The sequence below is a fragment of the Mustela putorius genome, unplaced genomic scaffold, assembly GCF_011764305.1.
Source record: "Mustela putorius furo isolate JIRA1106 unplaced genomic scaffold, ASM1176430v1.1 tig00003858_pilon_pilon_pilon, whole genome shotgun sequence".
Classification (NCBI taxonomy): Eukaryota; Metazoa; Chordata; class Mammalia; order Carnivora; family Mustelidae; genus Mustela; species Mustela putorius.
Genome location: NW_025422010.1, coordinates 5,708,279 through 5,720,734, shown reverse-complemented (window position 1 = coordinate 5,720,734; position 12,456 = coordinate 5,708,279). Strand labels below are relative to the sequence as shown.

General features: G+C 39.1%; 1 protein-coding gene and 1 pseudogene across 6 annotated transcripts in view; both read left to right on the top strand.

Moving 5' to 3' along the window:
- Positions 1-12,456, top strand: part of LDLRAD4 (low density lipoprotein receptor class A domain containing 4) — a 417,410-nt gene that overhangs the window by 96,155 nt on the left and 308,799 nt on the right. The window lies entirely within an intron of this gene.
- Positions 6,801-8,637, top strand: LOC106004838 (annotated as a pseudogene).

Genomic DNA, 12,456 nt, shown 5'->3' with positions numbered 1-12,456 from the left:
AAGTTCTAGCAGTTTTGGAGTGGAGTCTTTTGGGTTTTCCACGTATAGTATCATATCATCTGCGAAGAGTGATAATTTGACTTCTTCTTTGCCGATTTGGATGCCTTTAATTTCCTTTTGTCGTCTGATTGCTGAGGCTAGGACCTCTAGTACGATGTTGAATAGCAGTGGTGATAATGGACATCCCTGCCGTGTTCCTGACCTTAGCGGAAAAGCTTTCAGTTTTTCTCCATTGAGAATGATATTTGCGGTGGGTTTTTCATAGATGGCTTTGATGATATTGAGGTATGTGCCCTCTATCCCTACACTTTGAAGAGTTTTGATCAGGAAGGGATGCTGTACTTTGTCAAATGCTTTTTCAGCATCTATTGAGAGTATCATATGGTTCTTGTTCTTTCTTTTATTGATGTGTTGTATCACATTGACTGATTTGCGGATGGTGAACCAACCTTGCAGCCTTGGAATAAATCCCACTTGGTCGTGGTGAATAATCTTTTTAATGTACTGTTGAATCCTATTGGCTAGTATTTTGTTGAGTATTTTCGCATCTGTGTTCATCAAGGATATCGGTCTATAGCTCTCTTTTTTGGTGGGATCCTTGTCTGGTTTTGGGATCAAGGTGATGCTGGCCTCATAAAATGAGTTTGGAAGTTTTCCTTCCATTTCTATTTTTTGGAACAGTTTCAGGAGAATAGGAATGAGTTCTTCTTTAAATGTTTGGTAGAATTCCCCCGGGAAGCCGTCTGGCCCTGGGCTTTTGTTTGTTTGGAGATTTTTAATGACTGTTTCAATCTCCTTACTGGTTATGGGTCTGTTCAGGCTTTCTATTTCTTCCTGGTTCTGTTGTGGTAGTTTATATGTTTCTAGGAATGCATCCATTTCTTCCAGATTGTCAAATTTATTGCCGTAGAGTTGCTCATAGTATGTTCTTATAATAGTTTGTATTTCTTTGGTGTTAGTTGTGATCTCTCCTCTTTCATTCATGATTTTATTTATTTGGGTCCTTTCTCTTTTCTTTTTGATAAGTCGGGCCAGGGGTTTATCAATTTTATTAATTCTTTCAAAGAACCAGCTCCTAGTTTCGTTGATTTGTTCTATTGTTTTTTTGGTTTCTATTTCATTGATTTCTGCTCTGATCTTTATGATTTCTCTTCTCCTGCTGGGCTTAGGGTTTCTTTCTTGTTCTTTCTCCAGCTCCTTTAGGTGTAGGGTTAGGTTGTGTACCTGAGACCTTTCTTGTTTCTTGAGAAAGGCTTGTACCGCTATATATTTTCCTCTCAGGACTGCCTTTGTTGTGTCCCACAGATTTTGAACCGTTGTGTTTTCATTATCATTTGTTTCCATGATTTTTTTCAATTCTTCTTTAATTTCCCGGTTGACCCATTCATTCTTTAGAAGGATACTGTTTAGTCTCCATGTATTTGGGATCTTTCCAAACTTCCTTTTGTGGTTGAGTTCTAGCTTTAGAGCATTGTGGTCTGAAAATATGCAGGGAATGATCCCAATCTTTTGATACCGGTTGAGTCCTGATTTAGGACCGAGGATGTGATCTATTCTGGAGAATGTTCCATGTGCACTAGAGAAGAATGTGTATTCTGTTGCTTTGGGATGAAATGTTCTGAATATATCTGTGATGTCCATCTGGTCCAGTGTGTCATTTAAGGCCTTTATTTCCTTGCTGATCTTTTGCTTGGATGACCTGTCCATTTCAGTGAGGGGAGTGTTAAAGTCCCCTACTATTATTGTATTATTGTTGATGTGTTTCTTTGATTTTGTTATTAATTGGTTTATATAGTTGGCTGCTCCCACATTGGGGGCATAGATATTTAAAATTGTTAAATCTTCTTGTTGGACAGACCCTTTGAGTATGATATAGTGTCCTTCCTCATCTCTTATTATAGTCTTTGGCTTAAAATCTAATTGATCTGATATAAGGATTGCCACTCCTGCTTTCTTCTGATGTCCATTAGCATGGTAAATTCTTTTCCACCCCTTCACTTTAAATCTGGAGGTGTCTTCGGGCTTAAAATGTGTTTCTTGGAGGCAACATTTAGATGGGTTTTGTTTTTTTATCCATTCTGATACCCTGTGTCTTTTGACAGGGGCATTTAGCCCATTCACATTCAGGGTAACTATTGAGAGATATGAATTTAGTGCCATTGTATTGCCTGTAAGGTGACTGTTACTGTATATGGTCTCTGTTCCTTTCTGATCTACCACTTGTAGGCTCTCTCTTTGCTTAGAGGACCCCTTTCAATATTTCCTGTAGAGCTGGTTTGGTATTTGCAAATTCTTTCAGTTGTTGTTTGTCCTGGAAGCTTTTAATCTCTCCTTCTATTTTCAATGATAGCCTAGCTGGATATAGTATTCTTGGCTGCATGTTTTTCTCATTTAGTGCTCTGAAAATATCATGCCAGCTCTTTCTGGCCTGCCAGGTCTCTGTGGATAAGTCAGCTGCCAATCTAATATTTTTACCATTGTATGTTACAGACTTCTTTTCCCGGGCTGCTTTCAGGATTTTCTCTTTGTCATTGAGACTTGTAAATTTTACTATTAGGTGACGGGGTGTGGGCCTATTCTTATTGATTTTGAGGGGCATTCTCTGAACCTCCTGAATTTTGATGCTCGTTCCCTTTGCCATATTGGGGAAATTCTCCCCAATAATTCTCTCCAGTATACCTTCTGCTCCCCTCTCACTTTCTTCTTCTTCTGGAATCCCAATTATTCTAATGTTGTTTCGTCTTATGGTGTCACTTATCTCTCAAATTCTCCCCTCGTGGTCCAGTAGCTGTTTGTCCCTCTTTTGATCAGCTTCTTTATTCTCTGTCATTTGGTCTTCTATATCACTAATTCTTTCTTCTGCCTAAAAGAGACTATTTTTGACCTAAGAATATTTTATGGGTTAGAGGCAGCAAAGGGATATGAGCAAAGGGCTCTGGAAAAATGGTAGTTGTTTTTATATTGTTAAACCATGTCAGATAGTTTATTTAGAAAGTGTTCTTTTAATTTTAACACTTCTTGTGATATGGCTGTTACTCTTGTAGTAATATATGTGTAAAAGGAATAAAAATGACTTAGCTTTATTTTGAAATATTAACATTAGAAACTGCACATTTGTTGAAAAAGTGTTATCAACAAGAATTAAACAGTAGTCCCCACTGGCCCAGTGCATTTGGAAACTGCTCTAGTGGTAGTTAAGCATGGCCTGTGAGTGCTACATGTTTTGGAGATGACAACTGGTAAACCAGTTTTTCAACTTCCTCTTGGAAGGTTGACATATGTATCTAATCAGTAGACACTTGGAGTGCCTCAGTCAGTTAAGTGTCACACTCTTGATTTCTGGTCAGGTCATGATCTCAGGGCTGTGATCTCAGGTTCATGGGATTGAACCACTGTAGGGCTTAGTGCTCAGTAGGGAGTCTGCTTGAGAATCTCTCTCTCCCTCATCCTCTGCCCCTCCTCCTTATACACATGCATGTGCTCTCTTTCTCAAGTAAATAAATATCACTTAAAAAAAAAAGTAGACCCTTTTCTAGGTGGTGTGCATAGGCTGACTTTGTGTAAATCAGGAGAGCTGCTCCCCCTCCCAGGTGTGCTCAGAAGGTTTCAGATCATTGCTTAGAGGAAGAAAGCTCTACCTCTTTTTCTCTGGGTAGTTCCATAGGCCATAAGGGTTCTTAATGAGGCATCAAGCCTTCAGAACACCAGATTGCAGGCTCCCCAGGTCTCATGTAACTCCCCTCTCCATGATGTGTAATGCTGGAAATAGCACTCAGGAATAATGGACTATTGGGTTGTGTGCCCTGAAGTCCATGGAGGTAGAAGATGCCTTGCTTGAAGGGTTGTAAACCAGGCAAGTCCAACCCCAACATTTCACACATGTGAACCAGGTTGCTTCCATCCATGAAGTTCTCCTTAGAAATCCCCAGGTAACACATAGATAACTGACCAATGAGTAACCCTGCCTTTTCGTTCCTGTTCTTTAATTCCTACTCTTATGTCTTAAATTTGCCAATGACGAGTGAACCCATGAAATCCTAAACTACCCCACTCTCAGACCCTAATAAAGGCAGACCCCTAGTTCTGTGGTCTCTCCCTTTCTTTCTACCTCTAACTTTGCTGTGTGGCTCTTAGGCCTGCCATGTACCCTCCAAGACCTCTGGGTAATAAATCTTACTCTTCAGAGTTCCTGGATGTTTTTTTGCTTAGGTGCATTTTGCAGTCGTAATCAGAACCATAAGGGCCTGTCAACCTGCCACAAGTAATATGGTCCAGGTGAGTGCCTCAGGCATTCCTAGCCAACAGCACCTCTTTTAACGTTCCTGCACTCAATTCCAAACTGTGTATGTGTGTGTCTGTGTGTGCATGCAGTCCCCATCATCAGGATGTCCAAAAATTCAACTCAATTTTGACATTATGCAAAGAAAGTATCAGATTCCACAGGCTAAGTGTTCAGTCCTACAAGACTGCCACCCCACCCCCCTTCACATGTCAGTTGCAAGGCCCAGGCTGTTTATTACCTGTGCTCTGACCAGCAGGCAGAAGGAAAGATGGGAGGATCCAAGGACTTCCTTCTTAGGTTCAAATAATTTGCTGAAGTGACTTAGAGAAAGAACTCAGAGAAACACCTATGTTTACCAGTTTATTAAAGGATATAATAAAGGATGTAATCAGTAGCCAGAAAAAGAGACACATAAGGGCAAGGTCACAAACAAAAGGAGTCTCTGTCCTCATGGACTATGAGCCTGGCTCAGTGGCATGTGGAAGCATTCTGGTTCCCCATCCATGGAAGCACTCTGAAGAAAGGACTAAAAAGGCTGTCCTCTTGGGTTTTTATGGAAGTTTCATTACATAGCCACGATTAATAAGTCATTGACCACTGGCTGATTCAACCTTCAGCCCCTCTCCCTCCCTAGAGTTCATGGGGCAGGGCACTAAATGTTCCAACCATCTAATCACTTGGTTCTTCTGGCAACCAGCTCCTGCCCTTGGGTGAGTTTCAGAAGTCACCTTTATTAATAATAAGACACCCTTTCATCTTCATGGCTCTGAAGCTTTTTTAGGAACTATGGGTGAAGACCACATATATCTGAGAAATGTGTTTTGGTTATCTGGATGATCAAATATATATTTCTTATAAGTCATTGTATATCATAACAGAGCTGGTCTTTTCTCCCTGAAAGTGAAGGCCTGCTTACCAGCAGTTCACAGATGAGACTTGAAAAGGGGAGGAGGGTCTCCAAACTTGGAAGATAAACATTGGATGGTGCTTGACTTGGATTGAGAGTACGGGCAGAATTGTCCAGACAGGTAGGTGCAATTGAGTCTTATGTTTAGGTCTGATTATGTGGCTTAGTGACTGGAAATATGGAGGAGGTGGGCCCAGAAGGAAGACTCATAAGACAAAATGGGTTGGACCAGATATAAGGAAGTTGGATATATGTAGAGGTGAACCCAGCAGTGAGAGTTGGCAAATCCAGGTTTGTCAAACCCCAGGAAATATTCAGAGTTGTAATTGGAGCAGGGCAGTATATGTAGTAAGCCTGGGTAGAATTCTGATGAGTAGTTGAAATAATTGGATCCTACTTATCTGGGCTTTTAAATAAAAAACTATTTAGCTATGTAACTTTGAGGCCTTTTAGAATAACTTCCAAAAGAAGAGAGATTTCTGGATAGGAAAGAGCTCCAAAGATGAAAGCCACTAGTTCATTTCTGCTTTTAGTGAAAGTGGAGTAGCTTATAGGTCAACTTTGCCATAAAGCCATCTTGAAAAGCTGGAAAAGTACAAAAAAGGTGACCAGGACTTGAGGAACCAGGGTACTGAAGAGAAAGGAAGCATACCGATCAAGCCAACATTCTGTGATGGTTTTCTCCTTGACATATTTGGTCCTTCATAAAGGCTCTGGGAATTGAAAGGCAAACAAGTCAACCAAAAGTGCTTCCCAAGAAGCTGGGATCATTAATGGAGCTGTTGGCAATCCTATGTGGAGACAAAACTTGGAGTTGGAACCATGAAGAGTGTTGGGATCTTGGACAGAGGGGAAGAATGTTAAGATGAGCCCAATTATCTGCACTGCTGTTTTCTTCAAGGCATTTGCAGATGTGTTAACTGCTCAGAGGTTAAGAAGTGAAGAGAAAGCTATTCTTTTTTTTTTTTTTTTTAATTTTTATTAACATATAATGTATTTGTTAATTTGTTATTTGTCCCAGGGGTACAGGTCTGTGAATCGTCAGGCTTACACACTTCACAGCACTCACTATTTCACATATAATCCCCAATGTCTGTAACTCAACCACCCTCTCCTTACCCCCTCTCCCCCAGCAACCCTCAATTTGTTTTGTGAGATTAAGAGTCTCTTATGGTTTGTCTCCCTCCCGATCCCATCTTGTTTCATTTTTTTCCCTCCCTATCCCTCAAACCTTCCACTCTGCCTCTCAAATTTCTCATATCTGGGAGATCATATGATAATTTTCTTTCTCTGATTGACTTATTTTGCTCAGCATAATATCCTCTAGTGCCATCCATGTCATTGCAAATGGCAAGATTTCATTTCTTTTGATGACTGCATGGTATTCCATTATATGTATATATGTGTATATATATACACACATATATAAAATACAATACATTACACACACACACACACACACATCTTTTTTATCCGTTAACCTGTTGATAGACATCTAGGCTCTTTCCGTAGTTTGGCTATTGTGGACATTGCTGCTATAAACATTTGGGTGCATGTGCCCCTTTGGATCACTACATTTGTTTCTTTAGAGTAAATACCCAGTAGTGCAATTGCTGGGTCATAGGGTAGCTCTATTTTCAACTTTTTGAGGAACCTCTATGCAAAATGGAGGAAACTTCCAAACAAAATTTGGAATTTAGGGCTTGTCAAGGAAAAGGAGACCTGGTAAGCACTCTAGACATCCTGCTAGGGTCTAGCCTCCCCCAGGAGCAAGAGTAAACTTGAAATAAACTTGAAATACGGCATCCTTCACAAAAGACTGAAATGTTGCTTTGAACCAGTTTAACTCAGAGTGGATTGTAGTGGTCCGTCCCAATTCTAATAACCTGCCAGAAAGCAAAAATAAATCATCTCTGAAGAATAACATCAGCCAGACTCACAGATTGACTCGTTAGTTTTTGATACCCAATGTCTGGCATTCAATGAAAAATCAACAGGGATGCTAGGAAATAGGGCTAAATGATTAAAAGAAAAAAAAAAGTAAAAATTAATGCTGAAAACAGCAACAGGTGATCCAGCTATTAAAATAATTAGGTATGGATTTTGAAAGAGCTGCCATTAATATGTTCAAGAAAGTAGTTGAGAATTTCACAGATGAAATGGAATGTATAAAAAAGGGACCCAGATGGAATTGCTGGAAAAAAAAGACACAGTCAATAAAGTGAATTAAATAGATAAATTTGATAGCAGATTGGACATAGGAAATTAGCAAACTCTGCAATATAGGCCAATAGAAAATATTCAGACTGAATATTTGAGAAAGAAGAGTAGGAAAATAGAAGGGCATAGCAACGATATGAGACACAGTGAAGTGACCCAGGATGTATATAAATAAAGAGAAATGATGAGAGAAGAGACAGATTGGGGCAGAAGCAATGTTTGAAATGATACTGTTTGAGAATTAATCTCAAACTGTATAAAGATATTAAGTCAGAGATTCAAGAAGCTCTACAAACTCCAAACATGATAAATACAAAGAAGATCACACCTAACATCATAATAAAACCAGAACACAAAGAGAAAGTGTTAAAAAGCAGCCAGAGGGTTTTCTAACCAGAGCCCAGCAGAATGGCTCCTGCAAAGAAGGGTGATGAGAAGAGGGCCATTCTGCCACCAACAATATAGTGACCAGTGAATACACTATCAGCATTTACAAGTGTATCCAAGGAGTGGGTTTCAGGAAGTGTGCCCTTTGGGCATTCAGAGAGATCTGGAAATTTGCCATGAAGGATATGGGAATTCCACGTGGGTACATTGACATCAGGCTCAACAAAGATGTCTGGGCCAAAGGAATAAGGAATGTTCCATATTGTATCTGTGTGCAGTTGACCAGAAAACATAACAAAGGATGAAGATTCACCAAACAAACTCTATACATTGGTTACCTATATACCTATCACCACTTTCAAAAATATACAGACAGTTAATGTGGATGAGAGCTAACTGCTGATTATCAAAGGTATAAAACTGCAGTAGAGGAAAAACATACATTATATTAAAAGGGCTACTGTAAGACCGGGGGTAGGCTTTTCCACAAAAATAATTGAAATGAGAAGACAATGAAATGATCTTTAAAGCGATGAAGAAAGTAACTGTCAATGTAATTCACTTCCCAGTGAAAGTATCTTTCAAAATGAAGGCAACTAAAGGGCATTTTCAGACAAAAGCAGAGAGAATTTGTCACCAGAAGACCCATAGTCAAAGAAATATTAAAGAGAATCCTTTTATACAGAAGGAGAAATGATTCCAAGTGGAAGCATGGAAATATAGTAAATATAGGAAGAGTAATAAAAACAATAACTATGTAGACAATTCTACATGAATATTGACTGTAGAGCATCAACAACAAAATAATATCTTGTATATACATTAATTTAAAAAATACTTCATTGGCACACCTCGGTGGCTTAGTTGGTTAAGCTTCTGTTTTCTGCTTGGGTCATGGTCCTAGTGTCTTGGAATTGAGCACCACATCGGGCTCCCTGCTCAGTGCGGAGCCTGCTTCTCTCTCTCCCTTTGCTGCTCTCCCCGCTTGTGCTCTCTCTGTCAGATAAATAAAATCTTTAAAAAAAAATCCTTCGTTGGTAAAAAATGCTAACCAACATGTGAGCTTTCAGCAAGTCAAATCTTATTGCTGGTAGAGGGTCTTACCTTGATATTGATGGCTGCTTACTGATCAGGGTGGTGGTTGCTGAAGGTCGTGGTGGCTGTGGCAATTTCTTAAAGTAAGGTTGCAATGAAGATTGGCTCACCAGTTGACTGTTCTTTTCACAAATGATTTCTCTGTAGCATGTAATCCTGTTTCAAAGATTTTTACCCACAGTAGAACTTCTTTAAAAATTAGAGGCAGTCCTTCTAAACCTTGCCACTGCTTTATCAACTAAGATTTTAAGTCCTTTTTGTCATTTCAATAGTCTTTACAGTATCTTTACCAAGAGGAGCTTTCATCTCAAAAAACCGCTTTCTTTGCTCATCCATAAGAAGCATCTGTTCAAGTTTTGTGAGATTGCAGCAGTTCAGTCACATCTTCAAGCTACACTTCTAATTCTAGTTCTCTTGTCATTTCTGTCATGGCTATAGTCTTGAACCCCCAAGGTCATCTGTGAGGGTTGGAATCAGCTTCTTCCAAACTCCTGTATTTGTTGATATTTTGACCTCTTTCAATGAATCCTAAATGTTCTTCATGGCATCTACAATGGTGAATTCTTTCCAGAAGGTTTCGATTTACTTTGTTTGGATCCACCAGAGTAATCACTATTTATGACAGCTTTATGAAATATATTTCTTAAATAATAAGACTTGAGAGTTGAAATTACACCTTGAACCTTGGGCTGCACAAGGGATGTTGCATTAGTAGGCATGAAAACAATGCTAATATCATTGTGTATCTCCATCAGAGCTCTTGGATGACCAGGTGCATTGTCAGTGAGCAGTAATATTTTGAGAGGAATCTTTTTTTTCCAAACCTAGTTCTCATTAGAGGGCTTAAAATATTCAGTCACCCATGTTATAAATAGATGTGCTGTCATTCTGCCTTTGTTGTTTCATTTATAGAGCACAAGCAGAGTAGATTTGGTGTCATTCTTAAGGGCCCTAGGATTTTCAGAATGACAAATGAGCATTATCTTTAACTGAAAATCGCTGGCTGTGTCAGTCCTAGCTGACAGGAGAATCAGCCTGAACTTTGAAACTTTGAAGTTAGGCATTGACTTCTCCTCTCTTGCTATGAAAGTCCAAGATAGCATCTTCTTCTAATATAAGGCTGTTCTGTATACATTGAAAATCTGTTGTTTTATGTAGCCTCCTTCATGAACTATCTTGACTTGATCTGCATAAATGGCTCTACTTCTACATCAGCACTTGGGCTGCACTTTGCCCCTTTATGTTATGGAGACAGCTTCTTTCCCTAATCCCCGGGAAAAAACCTCTGTTTGTTCCAAACTTTTCTTCTGCAGTGAGAGATGTACAACTTTTCCTTTCTCTTGAATACATAGAGGTCTTTGTAGGGTTAGTGATTGGCCTAGAGTCAATATTGTTATGTCCCAGGAAATAAGGATCATAGATCATTGTAACAAATGTAATAATGATGAAAAATCTTAAAATATTTTGAGAATTACCAGCATGTGACAGAGAGAAATGAAGTGAGCAAATGCTGTCAGGAAAATGGCAACAATGGACTTGCTTGATGTAGGGTTGCCACAAACTTTCAATTTGAAAAAAATCACAAAGCAGAGTAAAATGAGGTGTATCTCTTAATTAAGAGTGTATGTTGTAATCTCTAAGTAATCACTAAAATAATAATAGTGTATAACTAATGGGGTAATAGAAGGGAAATTGAATGATGAAAAGTAATTGAGGAATCAGAAAGTAAGAAAGGAGAGAGAGAAAACAGGTGGGACAAACAGAAGAATAGCAACATGGCAAGTTTCTACTTAAATATATTATTACATGAAATGCAACTGCACTAGATACTTCATTTACCTGGCAATGATTATTGATCTGAATATTTTAAAAAATTGCTGCTTACAGTATACATACCTTAAATAAGGGGGTACAGAAAAGTTGAAAGTAAAAGGATGGGAAAAGAAGGAATGTGCTAGCAAACCAACCAAGAGAAAGTTGGTATAGCTATATACAATACTAGGTGAAGGGGACTTAGGCAAGGAACATCGCTAAAGACAGACATTTCATAATAAGAAAGTCAGTTTCTAAGGAAGATAATTTATTACAAAGGTAGGATCTGTAACATAAAGAGACAGTCTTTAAATTACCCTCAAGTGTACCCAAAGATCTTGGGGATCAACCCACAACCATAGTGCACACATCCCCAAGAGCACCTTGGGTGGAAGATCCTTGCCTGCTCAGCTACTGAGATTTTTTTAAAAAAACCCATTTGTTTGGTCAGGGGTGCAGGGAGGAGGAGAGAGGGAGCGGGAGAGGAGCAGAGAGAGAAAGAGAGAGAGAGAGAGAGAGAGAATCAGACTCCCTGCTGAGCATGGAGCCTTATGTGGGGCTCAATCCCATGACCCCAAAACTAAGACCTGAGCCAAAATCAAGAGTCTGGTGCTCAACATACTGAGTTACCCATGTGCTCTGTCAAGACTCCTTTTTAAAAAGAGAGTGTTTCTTGTTTGTCTGAATTCATTTTGGTGGATTTACAAATCGTATTTCTTCACCAGGAGGGGTCCATCATTTTAAAAACATTAACATTTGAGTGGCACCTTGGTGGTTCATTTGGTTGGACTTTTGGTTTTAGCTCAGGTCATGATCTCATGGGTCTTGGGATTGAGCCCCTCGTCTGGCTCCACACTCAATGGGGAGTCTGCCTCAAGATTCTCTCCCTCTGTCCCCCTCCCACTCAGGTGTTCTTTCTCTCTCTCAATCTAACATAAATAAATCTTTATAAAAATAAAAAATTAAGGGGCACCTGGGTGGCTCAGTGGGTTAAGCCGCTGCCTTCGGCTCACGTCATGATCCCAGTGTCTTGGGATAGAGCCCCGCATCGGGCTCTCTGCTCAGCGGGGAGCCTGCTTCCCTTCCTCTCTCTCTCTGCCTGCCTCTGGGCCTACTTGTGATCTCTCTCTGCCAAATAAATAAATAAAATCTTAAGAAAGAAAGAAAGAAAATAAATAAATAAATAATTAACATTTGAAATTGGTTATCTTCCATCTTTTTTGTCAATTCACAGCAATTAGGGATTGGTTGGGTAACTGGTGGTACACCTGTGTATTTTATGTGGTATCACTAGAGGACCTTATAAAATTGTTGAATTGTAGTCTTTGAACATAGAACCTATTAAAGAAAGCAAGTTACAAAACAGTATGTACACTATGCTTCCTCTTAACTTAAAAATGTGTATGTTTATATTGATATAGAAAAAAGTCTGGGAGAATGCAACAAAATAGAAATAATGTTTCTGTCTGAATGAAAAGTTTCTGGGTGATTTTATTTTGTTTATCTGTCCTTTTATATTTTCTCCAGTGAACACTATTCATATGGTTAAAATAAAAGTTATTCGGGGGAAAAAAACTCAGCATCGCATGATACCAGCAATTTCTACCAGGAGAATCTGTGCTTTCTTTTAGTCTTTATTAACATACACAGTTGAATTTAACATTGTGTTAAGTACTTTTCTCTTAGTGTCATTTGGAATAGACTTTTCTGAGTTTCACATCCTGCATATCTGCTGTTTTGAATGATTTGGCCC